This window comes from Lynx rufus, unplaced genomic scaffold (assembly GCF_022079265.1).
Source record: "Lynx rufus isolate CCGP_SWC_20201006 ecotype Redwood Valley unplaced genomic scaffold, mLynRuf1.p SCAF_2, whole genome shotgun sequence".
Taxonomy (NCBI): domain Eukaryota; kingdom Metazoa; phylum Chordata; class Mammalia; order Carnivora; family Felidae; genus Lynx; species Lynx rufus.
Genome location: NW_025814834.1, coordinates 18,957,360 through 18,971,341, shown reverse-complemented (window position 1 = coordinate 18,971,341; position 13,982 = coordinate 18,957,360). Strand labels below are relative to the sequence as shown.

Genomic DNA, 13,982 nt, shown 5'->3' with positions numbered 1-13,982 from the left:
GAGAAAGAGGACGAGGAGTGCTGAGTTGGATGGTTAAGGTAGGCCTCACTGGGATGACCTTTGAGCAAAGACTTGATGGAGATGAGGGAAATGAGCAGTGTAGCTATCTGAGGGCAAAGTGAGGCAGAGAGAATAATCACTTCAAAGGTCCGGAGATGGAAGCTTGCCTGGTGAGCTTGAGGAGCTATGATGAGGCCAGTTTGGATGGCAGAAGTGAAGAAGGGGGAGAATAGTAGGAAATGAGGACAGGAAGGTAGTGAGGACCAGATGTAAGCCTGTAGTAGACCTTGTACTTCGGGTAAAGTAGGGATGTATTGGAGAGTTTTGACAGAGAAGTGATGTAATCTACTTATGTTCTGAAAGATTACTCTCCATTCTGGTGTTGTGCATGGACTGTGAGGAGTGGGGGAGGCTGGAAAGCAGGGTGAGGGCTTAGGAGGCTGTGGTGGTACTAATGGAATGGTGTAAAGTAGTCAGATTCTGAATATATTTTGCACATGAAGCAAATAACATTTCTTACCTGATTGGATGTGAGGGTGTGAACGAAGGAAAGCAGACAAGGATATGACTCCAAGGTTTTTGGCCTAAGCAATTGGAAGAATGGAATTGCCATTAACTCAAATGGGGGAGGCTATTAGTGGAGTGGTGGTAGGTGGGAGAATTCAAGTTCAGTTTTGAACATATTAAGTCTATTAGTTGGAAATTTTTAAACACACAAAATTAGAGACATTAGTTCAGTGAATTCCATTACTGTTCCAAAAGCTACCATATCTATTCTTTTTCTATTCAAGTATTTTAAAACACATCTTGGGAAATATATAATGTAACCCATATTACCTTGGTGTTTATCTTTAACAGATCAGAACTTCTGTTTTTGTTTTTAACAAAGCCATAGCTGGGGCACCTGATTTCAGCTTAGGTCATGATCCCAGGGTCATGGGATGGAGCCCCTTGTCAGGCTCCGTGCTGAGCGGGAGAGATTCTCTCTCCTTCTGCCCCTCTCCCCAACTTGAGCTCTCTCCAAAAAAAAAAAAAAAAAGAAAAAAAAATTAAAAAACAGAAACCCACAAAGCCACAGTACTTCACTAAGACTTGTCTGGATTTAGACAAATAAGTATTGTGTTTTAAAATCTAGATTTCCCCCCCCAAAAGATAAACTAGGAAGAATTACCTTAGGAAAGAATTATTCTTTTTATTTTTTTAATGTTTATTTATTTTTGAGAGAGAGACACACACACAGAGTGCTAGCGGAGAAGGGTCAGAGAAAGAGGGAGACACAGAATCCAAAGCAGGTTCCAGGCTCTGAGTTGTTAGCACAGAGCCCAACACAGAGCTCAAACTCACAAACCGTGACATCATGACCCAAACTGAAGTCGGACGCTTAACCGACTGAGCCACCCAGGTGCCCAGGAAAGAAGTATTCTTTAGGAAAGAATTATTCCTTCCCCCCCCCAAATAATTCATTAAATACTAGCTAGAGATATCATGCTTGTCTGGCATATAAAACACTCGATGTAGAGAAATTAAATATACAGACTTTTTAGGTTATCACATAAAGCAATAGTTAATCATTTTATGAGGAAGCATAATAAGAAAACATATTTCCATCCTTGTGAGCATACAATCTAGGGGATTAAAAATCTATAAACAATCTTACACCATTTTATATCATTGCACAAAGTGCTGAGAGGATTAGAAGTGAGTGCTGTGAGAAGTGTCTGGAATTCACAGAACGTCTGGAAGGTTTGAGCGTTTATGCCCATGTTTCATTTTGCGTATGTATGAGTGCATGTCTGCTTTAACTCTTTTGGTGGGAGAGGGAAGTTAACGTTTTCAAACATAAAAATAGAATAGCATAATAAGCTCCCAAACTCTGATCTCACAGATTCAGCTATTATAAACATTTTGCCACACTGGTTCTACCCATTCCATTAAAAAAATTTTTTTAACGTTTATTTAGAGAGAGAGTGAGAGAAAGCACAAGCCAGGGAGGGGCAGAGAGAGAGAGAGAGACACAGAATCTGAAGCAGGACACTTAACCAACAGAGCCACCCAGACACCCCAATAATGGTTTCCTAACATCTGTCTTTGTTCTTAATGTCCCCAGCCCATATTCAGATTTCTCCACTGTCTCAAAAATATCTTTTACAGTTGGTTTGTTTGACTCAGGATCCAAACAAGGTCCACTCATTGCATTTGATAATGCCTCTTAAGTCTCCTACAATCTAGAACACCTTTTTTTAATACTCTGAAATCGTTGAAGAAATGAGGTCATTTGTCTGTACATTGGCCCACCTTCTGGATTTGTCGGATTGCTTTCTTGCAGTGTCATTATTTCTTTTTACTGGAAGTTGGAGACAAAAGCTTGATTAGATTCAGATTCAACTTTTTCAAAAATGTTTATTTATTTTGAGGGAGAGAGCATGAGCAGGGGAGGGGCAGAGAAAGAGAATCCCAAGTGGGCTCCATGCTGACTTGGGCTTGATCTCATGACACATGAGATCATGACCTGAGCCAAAATTAAGAGTCTGATGCTCAACCGACTGAGCCACCCAGGCACCCCAGATTCAACAATTTTTTGACAAAAATTCACTACTTCCTAAATATTGTGTAGTTTAAATTGCATCACATTAGGAAACATAATTATAGCTGTCCCACAATACACGATCTAAGATTGGTTAAAATCTATAGGGGATCCCCCAATCAGTCCTCTAATGGTTTTAGCATCCGTCATACTGTTGCTGAAATCAATGATTTACTACGCATCCTTGCTCTGGTCCAGATTGTTTTCATTAGGTTAGTCTCACCTTTTATTGTTCCCTTTATTTCTGTAGCCTACTGTTTAGAAAAGATCTTTTCACCCTCCAGCTCTCTTTCGATTTTCAGATCCATTAAGTCTAGGGTCATATGGGACTGAGGACATCTAGGGCACGGTCTGCCTTGCCTAGGGAGATAATGAATTGGAGTCAGTGTTTCCTAAAGTTCATACCTGAAGCTCATAAAGCAGGAGGTTGTAATAGTACTCTGAGTGGACTGGAGTTAGGGGAAAGTGGGTTGGAGGGAAACAAGGGATGTGGCCGCGTGTCCTTTACTGGAGTCAAATTCACAAGGCTTTTGCTGAGAAATAAGAAAATTCTTCAATAAAGCCTTAATTCCTTGATTTTAGAGGAGCGAATTAAGGCACGGCCCAAGTCAGTCCATAGAGGTGAGGTGGAATCAGGGCCCAGAAAAGGAGAGAATCCTGGAATCCCAGAATATAGTCTTTCAGGGACTCAATCTCGGGACTACAACTCCCAGAATTCTGCTCTCCGGGTCTCACGCGCACTGAAGCGACTGCGCTTGCGCGCGGCTGGTGACGGCCGGCCTTCCCAGGTCCCACAACCCCCGAGATTCCGCGCGCCAGCCCTCCTCCCTCCCTGCCGAGATAGCCCCTTCCAGGCCCTCTGTCCGTCCGCTGGGGGCGCGCGCAGTGCGTGGCAGGCGGCCGCGGTGCCGGCGGCTGGGAGCGCGGGTCGCGTGGTGGTGTGTGGTTGCTAGGGGCGTCTGAGGCCGCCCGCTCGCCCCAGCAGGCCGAGGGAGGAAGCAGCGCGGAGCCGGCGCCGAGCCGGGGCGAAGCTCGGTCCGCTAGGTGAGTGTGGCGGTGAAGCCGGGGGAACGACCCGCCGCCGGCCCGACTCTCTTGCCCCTCCCTCTGCCCCGGTTCTTTCGCGCGGGTCCCCAAGCCCTCCGGCGGCTCCCGCCCCAGCCCCGCTTCCTGCCCGCCAGCTCTCCATCTCCGGGTAGGCGAGGGGGCTGCGGCCTTCCACCGGGCAGGGTCTTCGCGCGTCCTGGGGACCCTTCTCCCCCTCCGCCACGCCCCGTGAACTTAGTCAGCCCCGCCTCTGGGCGCCCGGACCCTGCAGCATCCCCTCACCCTGGGCCTCCGTGCCTCCTCTTTCCCGCCGCGCTGCGGTTTAAATTCTCCTCGCCTGTGTGTGAGCCCAAGCTACCTCTCAGGCTTCATAGGTGAAGTGAACACGGATATCCACTTTTTTAGTTCCCCACCTTCAGTAGGTGTAGAGAGATACTATTCCCAAACTGTAGAGTTTCAAATAGGGTTTGAGATCCTGTAAACGTTAACTCTTCATTTGTTCATCCCTTTATTTAATCATTCATTCAACAGTGTTTTACAAATATCGACAAATATTTAATGAGCCAGGGACTGTGGAAGGCGCTGGGGAGGTGTAGTGGTGAACAAGGCAGGCATGTCTTCGCGGAGCTTGTAGTCTAGAGATTTTCATCAAGTAAACTAGCATTTGCCATACTGTGTGGTGTGTGCTCCGATAGAACGTTAGATATTTAACCCAGCCTTGCTCGGAAAATTATATCATCCCCATTCCCTGGTCTTCACATTCTCTTTCTGGATGTTGGAAATGTTTGAATCCTTCCTCCTTTATTGAGTAATCCTTGCTGCCCCAGATACTCCAGATCACATCTTCCTCAACTTCATCATCTGTTGGTTTAGCCAATCAACAAATAGCTGGGGGACCCTTTGGGACAGTGTTCCCTCCGTCCTTCATTTCTTGCAGTAAATATTGAGCCACTGTTTGCATAAAACCCACCCCCTTGGTGCCCAGAAGGCAACCAGCTGCTTATTGATTGGTGGAATGGAACCTTGAAAAGTTATCGAGTGTTTTCTGGGAATAAAGAAGTGAGAACACATTCCAGATACAAAATAACTTTAGAGAAAATACAGCAAGGCCTAAAAAGAGAACTGGAAGCAGTTTGACAGGCCTCAGGTGCATTTAGAGGTAGCTATCCAGTGACAAATAAGAAAAGGAAAATTAATAGGGGTTAGATCACAAAGGGCCTTGGATGTTTTGTTAAAGAGAACAGTATCCTCAAGAGCAGTGGTTTTTCAAGCAGGGTAATTGGGGCCCAAGACTTCCAAGGGATACACCTGCGTATATAGCTTTAGAAGGATCCATTTCCAGATCCTCAGCTTTCAAATGAACTCTTCTGAAACTGACTTTACAAGAAAAGGCAGGTGGAGGGGGGCCTGGGGAGGGATGTTATATCCTTCACACTTCCCTGTATTATCCCAAGTGTAAAAACCTCGGGTTGCCAAACAAAGCATTTGGAAATACTGATTTCAGGAAGGCCTCCTTTGGTGATTAAATTACTTTGAAAACTCAGAAGGCTTCCTCTCCCCCTAATACACATTGGTGTTAGGGTGAAGTCTGTGATATTCTGAATTCAGAAGAACCCCACAGTTAAATGTGATGAGAATGTTTTTTGGGACCACGGGTTTTTCAAGCTATAGGATCAAACTTGCATGAAAAGCTTTTAAAGAGATTTCTTTTAATTTAGGTGTGTGTTATTCAATAAGATAGCTAAAAATTATTTTATTAAATCATGAAATGCTTATTCCAATTATGGTTAACTTAGTTCTTTTTTTTTTTAATTTTTTTTTTTTAACGTTTATTTATTTTTGAGACAGAGAGAGGCAGAGCATGAACGGGGGAGGAGCAGAGAGAGGGAGACACAGAATCGGAAGCAGGCTCCAGGCTCTGGGCCATCATCAGCCCAGAGCCCGACGCGGGGCTCGAACTCACGGACCGTGAGATCGTGACCTGAGCTGAAGTCGGACGCTTAACCGACTGAGCCACCCAGGCGCCCCAACTTAGTTCTTTTTATGAAATGTTTAGTTTCTACCTCCTTTTTTTTTTAAGTTTATTTATTTTGAGAGAGAGAGAATCCCAAGCAGTCTTCTTACTCTCAGCGCAGAGCCCGATGCACCCAGCTCTATTCCATGAACTGCGAGGTCATGACCCGAGGCTATGCCAAGAATTGGAAAGCTAACCTACTGAGCCACCCAGGTGCCCCTCTGTCTCCTTTTAACAGAAGAATAAACTTGTTTAAACTTGTGATGAAAAATTTTAGAATTAAACTTTATTTATTTTTTAAATGTTTATTTATGTATTTTTGAGAGAGACAGAGCACGAGCAGGGGAGGGGAAGAAGAGGGAGACAGAATCCAAAGCAGGCTCCGGGCTCTGAGCTGTCAGCCCAGAGCCCGATGTGGGGCTTAAACTCACAGCCCTGGGTTCATGACCTCAGCTGAAATGAATGCTTAACCGACTGAGCCACCCAGGTGCCACAAAGAACTTTGTCCTTGGGAGCCCTCAAGGGTATTCTGGACAGACAGTGGTATTCTAGACCAGAGTGCTCAGACTTACTACTCTTAGGACTTCTTTATACACTTCAGAAGCTCTTTGGGATCTTCAATATATTTTTTAATTGGGATACATAATCTTGATAGTTACCGTACTAGAAATTGAAATATATATTAATTCATTTAGAAATAAAGCCATTACAAGTTAATGTAGAATTTTTAAAATGAAAAATGATATTGTTTCAAAAAGATTAGTAGAAGAGTGACATTTTTTCAAATCTCTTTAATGTCTGGCCTAATAGAAGATAGCTGGATTTTCATATCTCTTTCTGTGTTCAGTCAGATTTGTTGTTTTGGTTGAATTATTAAGAAAATCCAGCCTCACATGGACGTTTAGTTGGAAAAGGAAGAGTATTTTTAATAGCCTTTTCAGATAATTGTGGATATTCTTCTTTGGTATTACACACAAGTTAACAAGGGATGGTTTTATGAAAGTTATTACAGTGTGGTATCTGAAATGATACCAGTGAACTTTTCATACTTTGTTATATTAAAATCCATTGGTCTGTCTCTCATTTTGACTGCGTCTTTTACCCAGAGAGGATTCTGTAGCATTGTGTGATAGGTATCTGGAAAATACTGGTTTCACTGAGTCACGTGGCTCTTCCAAATGTTGAAGAGTCAACATTTTATTAACAGTGTCAGAAAAATCATATCACCACACTCTCATCAGAAAAAGGGTTAAGTGTTGGGAAGCTGTCAAGCTCATGGCGGCAGATACAGTTTTGCCAAAATTCTAATTTTCTCTTGGAAGCTCAAATTTTATCATTGGCAACAAATACTGTCAGTTGTTTTTTTCTCGAGTTGCCAGTCTCACTTTGTTTTATTTTCTAGAAAATGTTTGCCAGATGCCAAAGTCTGAATAACCCATCGCTTTTGTGTCATTTATTCTTCCAAGTGAGCATGATGTTCCACAGAAAAATTTTGCAATTCATACGCACAGTGCTTTCCTTAGAGGTAGCCATCACCTTCTGTATGCCACATAGGTGTTTTATACGTGCTTCTTGTTTTGTCACACAGAATATTAAAAAGATGCCCTCCAGAATTGAGCTTTAATAGAATTTTTACTCTGCCATCAAGGACATTCTTGGGTAAAGCTGGCATTCTTTCACTGTGTGGTGAGGAAGCATGTGGTGGTGAAGGATCTAACTTGGCGTGCCATTGTCTCACTTCCTGTTCCGGCACCAAATGTTGACCCCCCATCGCTTTTGTACCGTCAGTGGGAAGGCCAGCACAGTTAAAAAGGCGAATCCCATCTTAGTTTTGTTAGGAAAATAGTTTCACCAGCAGAACCTGTGGACTATCCCCAGAGGACCACCGTCCACCCTCACTCAGGAGGAGGGAAGAGGTTCCTTTCTGGTGATAAAAGCGAAGGCTTTAGGAGAGCTAGTCACCCAATTATGTTAAGCCTCCAGCAGTTTTCACTTTTCAGTAATTTGTAGATTTACCTCCCTCAGCTCTAGGTGCTGTAAGCTAGATTTTTCTCTCAGGTTGGCCAACTCCTTTTGCATTACTGAACTGTGTTCTGTAAAAGCTGGCTTTCTTAACTTGTGGTATTGACCCTCCCTTCTCATAGGGCTACAGTATTGACCTTCCTTTCTCAGGAGGGCTTCAAGAAGTTCATTGCTCCTCCACATTTTTTTAGGGAGACATAGCTTGGGATTTATCTCATAAGAGAAATTCAGTCTGATTCCTATATTCCTCCCCATTCAGCTTGGTTCCAGATAAGACAGTTCTATCTTCTAACATATCTACTGAGCGATTAAAGCAGTCTCATTAGAGAGCTTTCGAATTGTAGACTCTGAGCCATTTCTGATGTCCTGAGTTCCCCCTGGTGACGGTGAGAGACAACCTAGGTGGAGGAGGAAAAGGAAAGTGCAGGTCCCAAGGGCCACACCCACTTCTGTAATATAGGAGAGTGATTTGATCAGTGGGTAATGAATAATTGCTTTCTGTAGAAATAGATACCTTGTCCAAGTTGGTCTGGACCTGGCCCCTGGAGACTTGATGGTTTGAAACAACAGCCATAGATTTTCTAGCGTAGGTTGCTCATCATTCACTCTCAACTAAGGAGGAAACTTGAGGCAAAATTACATCTCAAAGCGTGGAAGGCGGAATGAAACGGGCAGTTTGTGGATGCCGGATAAAGATGACAAAGCAGATTGGTGTGCTTCCTGAGACTGCTTGCTCTAGAAGAGCAGAGGCTGCAGCCCCAGTTGGGGATCTACTGCAAGAGCCCTGCGTTTGGTGAGGTGGGTGGGTGGAGGGGGTAGATATTGGGCTAAGCTAGCTCTATAAACAGAAAGAAAGGGACGTTTGAAGTCATTTTGTTTAAGAATGTTTTGCAGTTCTTTATCCTTTTTATTTTTTAAATTAATTAATGTTTTTATTTATTTTTGAGAGAGAGAGACAGAGTGCGATCAGGGGAGGGGCGGAGAGAGGGGAGACACAGAATCCGAAGCAGGCTCCAGGCTCTGAGCTGTCAGCACAGGGCCTGACGTGGGGCTGGAACTCACTAGCTATGAGATCATGATCTGAGCCAAAGTCGGTTGGTTAACCGGCTGAGCCATGCAGGCGCCCCCTATCCTCCTTTCTTATCTGTTTAGTCAAGTTTTTTTGTTTTATTTTTAACAGATTTTTTTTTTTAATGTTTGTTTATTTATTTTGAGAGAGTGCAGGGGAAGGGCAGAGAGGGAGGGAGAGAAAGAATCCCAGACAGGCTGGGGACATCAACTGTGAGATCATGAACTGAGCCAAAATCAAGAGCTGGATGCTTAACCTACTGAGCCACTGAGGCTCACCTATTTTTTTTTTAATTTTTTTAATGTTTATTTATTTCTGAGACAGAGACAGAGCATGAGTGGGGGAGGGGCAGAGAGAGAGGGGGACACAGAATCCGAAGCAGGCTGCAGGCTCCAGGCTCTGTGCTGTCAGCACAAAGCCCTACGCGGGGCTCGAACTCACAGACTGCGAGATCATGACCTGAGCCGAAGCCGGATGCTCAACCGACTGAGCCACCCAGGTGCCCCTGAGGCTCACCTATTTTTAACAGCTTTGTGGATGTATGAGTGACATTGAATGTACCCATCACCCCCAAGTCCATGGTTTTCGAAACCTTCTTCTAGGGAGCCTAGTGCCGGTGAGGTTGTTTGGGGAGGAGACGTGGGAGGCATTGCTGAGGAGGAGGTCAAACTAGGGCAGTGATCTGCCCCCTTCTGCCAGATTAGCTTTGCATTTGTCTGTTATAGGTACACCGGGATTCCCTATGAAGACCCATCATGGAGCTTGTGACGTATATCCAGGTGAAAAGAGAACAGTGTTGAGAGTAGCCTTTGCAAAGTATCACGTTAGAGGAATAAATACGCAAGAGATATTTATGGAGAGAGTGGGGCTTGAGTTGTGCCTGGAAAAGGTAAATAAAATATAGGGATTCAGAAGGAAGAGGCTTAGTGGAGTAAAGGCCTGCAGACAAGTTTGGAAGGTTTATTCCAGGAGTTTAGTGTTAAGACCAGCACAGTTCATACGGCAGTTCAAGGTAGAAGCAAATGGAAATAAGCCTTTCAAACCCAAGCTGAGAAATCTGGATTTTATTTACTGACTCATGTGAGAATCATCTGGAATGTTAAAAATGCAGATTCCTGGGTGGCTCAGTTGGTTAAGCCTCTGACTTGTGCTCTCAGCTCAAGGATTTGATCTCAGGGTCGTGAGTTCAAGCCCTGTGTTGGGCTGGATGTGAAGCCTACTTAAAAAAAAAAAAACAAAAAACCACAGATTCCTGGTCCTACCGAATCCTCTCTGAAGATGGGATTCAGGAATCTGCACCCCATGTTATTCTGATGCGGATGGTTGTTGGGCTACTGTGGTATTTAATGAGGACTCCTAGAAAATGTTTGAATCGGGAGTAACCCATTGAAGTAAAATCAAGCAAAGTGAATCTGGAGGCTGCCTGGAGGATGGAATTCAGGAGGGCAGTCCCTGGAAACACAGACTTCAGTCTGGATGTTATTGCAATGGTCCAGAACTGGGGTAGGGGTGGGGAAATGAAGCCTGCTAAGGAAGAGAATCTCTTAAATTTTATCACTGGTTTGGCCATGGAGAATAAGGGAAAGGATGAAGTCCGAGGTGACTGACATATTCTTAGGTGACTGAGAGAAAGAAAGTTCCACTGAAAGAAATTGAAGGACAAGTGTGCAGGGCTGGTTTAACAAGCTGGATTGAGGTGATTGGATACGCATGATGAAAAGGTAGAACAGACGGTGACGAGGACATGAAGCTTGAGAGAGGTCAGGTCTGAAGAGTGGCTCTTCTGTAACTAATAGTTGAAATTGCAAGAGCAGATTGGTTGGATGTGAGGGACTTGGAGGACTTTGGAGGGGGCTTCATGGGGAGAAAAGGCACTGGGGAGGAGTTGGGTGTGGCTGTGGCCTGGTTCCTGCACCGAGTAAAGAAGTAGCAACAAGGAGATGGTGGTAGGAGCACCTGTGTGACCTGAAGAGAGTCCACTTGTGGCTGTGCTGGTTTTAGCTGTTGTAGATACATTTGAATATTCAGCAAATATTTAATGAGCCCCGATTACATTTCCAGGGCTTGTCATAACACTATGTAAACAAGGTCCCAGTTCTCAAAGAGCTTTCATTCTGGAAGGGAAAATAGACAACAAAGGAATGCATAAATAATTGAAGTTTTTGTTTTAAAAATAAGGAATATGGTTTTTGACTAGGTGATTCATTTTTATAGCCAGAAATTAAAATGATAAAGAAGATAGGTAAGTCTCACACCCCATTGATAAACTTAAAAAAAAAAAAATCAGTTCCTATTTATTTTTCCACTATTTCTTTAGGCAGTTACAAGGAAATATTCACATCCAATAATTTCAGTTAGTGGAGGAGTGAGACTAAAACGAGGTAGTGTGATAGGGAAGGATCGGGGGTACTGCATCAGCGTAGGCAGGCTTTTTGAGGTGGTGATATTTGCTGAACTCTAAAGATCTGAGTGTTTCAGAGAGAACAGTGGAGCCTCTGGGAACACAGGTGGGAACACACCTAGTGAGGAGGAAGAATGGCTCTCGTAGAGTCAGAGATACAGGAGTCAGATCATGTAGGCCTTGGAACCACCAGATGGCTTTAAGCTACATTTTATTTTTTTATTTTTATTAAAAAAATTTTTTTTAACGTTTATTTATTTTTGAGACAGAGAGAGACAGAGCATGAACAGGGGAGGGGCAGAGAGAGAGGGAGACACAGAATCTGAAACAGGCTCCAGGCTCTGAGTGGTCAGCACAGAGCCTGACGCGGGGCTCGAACTCACGGACCGTGAGATCATGACCTGAGCCAAGTTCGGACGCTCAACCGGCCGAGCCACACAGGCTCCCCTAAGCTACATTTTAAAAAGGGCACCATGACCACAGTCTGGAGAATTGATTATAAAGAAGGCATAAGAGTTAGAAGCAGGAAAACCAGCAGGTGAGAAGTGATAGTGGTGTGGACTAAGGTAATGGTAGAAATGGGGAATAGATGGCTCCAAGGGCATACATTTGAAGCTGGAAAGACTTGATGGTGGATTGAGTGAGTGGGAGTGAAGATCTGAGGTCAGGGTGAAATCATTGCCACAGGGCATGTTGGGAGTGTTGGTGTTGCATGAATACCAAAGGGACTTAGCCCCTTCTGCCTGCATGTTTTTTTTGCTGAAGTCTTTTTGTGCATTTGAAGCTTATTTACTGCCTCTGATTCTACAAGGTCTCTAAAGGTGAGTCGGTTAAGTGAGGAATAGGATTGAAATGATTGTTTTTTTTTTTTTTTTTGAATGTTTATTTTTGAGAGACAGAGACAGAGCATGAGCAGGGACGGGGCAGAGAGAGAGGGAGACAAAGAATCCAAAGCAGGCTCCAGGCTCTGAGCTGTCAGCATAGAGTCCGACACCGCCTGGTGCTGGAACTCAAACTGCAAGATCCTGACCTGAGCCGATGTTGGATGCTTAGCGGACTGAGCCACCCAGGCACCCCTGATTGATACATTCTTATCTCAGCCCCCTCCCATTGTCCTTAGCACGACTTTACTGAAATCTGACATTCCCATCTAGTTTCAAGAAGATTAACAGAAAACATGTTCCCTTCTTGAGTAACAGTGGTCATAGGAAAAAAACAAAAACAAAAAACCTTAAGCTTCCCATGTTGTCCCCGTGGTCCTTCGACCCTAGCCATTCCTTATCTCAGCCTCTAGGTTCTTGTTTCTCAACTGGTGCTGACAGCAGCTGCTTTTCAGTTGAAGTCAGGACCAGGCCTTGTGTTTTGTTGGACAATGAGGTTTTGCTTAGAATCAGGTTTAAACAGCATTTCTCCCCTAAAAATCAGAGACCTCCCCCTACATGGTGTGTTGATGGGCCCCAGAGAAAGTGCTGTTGAACTTTATCTGCCAGGCTCCCGTGTTTGCCTTCTTCCTCCTATTCCCCTTTAAGCCAGGGTTGGCAAATTCCCTGGCAGGTTAGAGCAGAGTATGCTGGGTGACTAGTTCATATTAAGGTGGCTACCAGTGGCTACACTGAAAGGACTTATATACTGGGGAGGCCCTTCTTTAAGGCATGTGACCTCAGTTCTTGCACCTTAGTGATGGATCCCCAGTCAAGCCTGCTTCAGGTAATGGAGCAATGAGTGAGTTTTACTTCATTGGCTGGAATCATTCACTGGTAAAATTCATTCCTGCCAGTCTAATTTCAAACAAAAATTGAAGTCGATTGTGCGCTGCCTACCTCCTGGTCTGAGGACAACCAAGCTTCCCTTTAAGTAGTAATAACCTTTTTTTTTTTTTTAAGTTTATTTATTTTGAGAGACACAGAGAGAGAGAGAGAGAGAGAGAGTGTGTGTGTGTTTGTGTGTGTGCGCGTGCGCGTGTGTGCAAGCAGGGGCAGAGAGAAAGGGAGAGAGAGAATCCTAAGCAAGCTCCGTGCTCTCAGTTTGGAGTCTGATGTGTGATGTGGGGTTTGAACTCGCCGTGAGATCATGACCTGAGCTGAAATCAAGAGTCAGACACTAGGGGCGCCTGGGTGGCTCAGTCGGTTGAGCGTCCGACTTCGGCTCAGGTCATGATCTCACAGTTTGTGGCTTCAAGCCCCGCATTTGGCTCTGTGCTGACAGCTTAGAGCCTGGAGCCTGTTTCAGATTCTGTGTCTCCCTCTCTCTCTCTGCCCCTCCCCCACTTGTGCTCTGTCTCTGTCTCAAAAATAAATAAACATTAAAAAAATTAAAAAAAAAAAAAGAGCCAGACACTCAACCAATTGAGCTACCCAGGTGCCCCCAGATGTTTTGCCTATTTTTAAAATTGCCTATTTAAAAAATTTTAAATTGGGTTCATTTTCATCCTTTTTTTTATTATTTATTTTGAGAGAGAGGAAGGAAGAGTGCATATGCACACACGCATGAGCGAGCAAAGGAGGGCAGAGGGAGAATCCCAAACAGGTTCCATCCTGTCAGCTCAGAGCCCCACTCAGGACTTTATCCTATAAACTGTGAGATCATGATCTGAGCTGAAATCAAGAGTCGGAAGCATAGCCAACTGAGCGACCCAGGTGCCCTTCATCTTGTGAGAATTCTTAGTATATTCTGAATACAAGTCCTTTATAGTTGCAGCTATTTCCTCCCCGTTTGTAGATTTTTATTTTTCATTCTCTCAGTAGTGTTTTTCTAAGTTCTTTTTTTTATATATGTGTGTGTAGCTTTTTTTTTTTTTAACTTTATGTGTTTATTTTGAGAGAGAGTGTGGGTGACCGAGAAAGGG

The 13,982-nt window shown here is 44.1% G+C and overlaps 1 protein-coding gene across 1 annotated transcript in view; it reads left to right on the top strand.

The window, feature by feature from the left end:
• Positions 1-3,370: 3,370 nt before the first annotated feature.
• The window catches only part of TTLL4 (tubulin tyrosine ligase like 4), a 38,906-nt gene continuing 28,294 nt past the window's right edge, over positions 3,371-13,982 (top strand). Inside the window, exon 1 of the mRNA XM_047084871.1 lies at positions 3,371-3,628. The gene's annotated coding sequence lies outside the window, so the exon portion shown is untranslated. The remainder of the gene's footprint in view (positions 3,629-13,982) is intronic.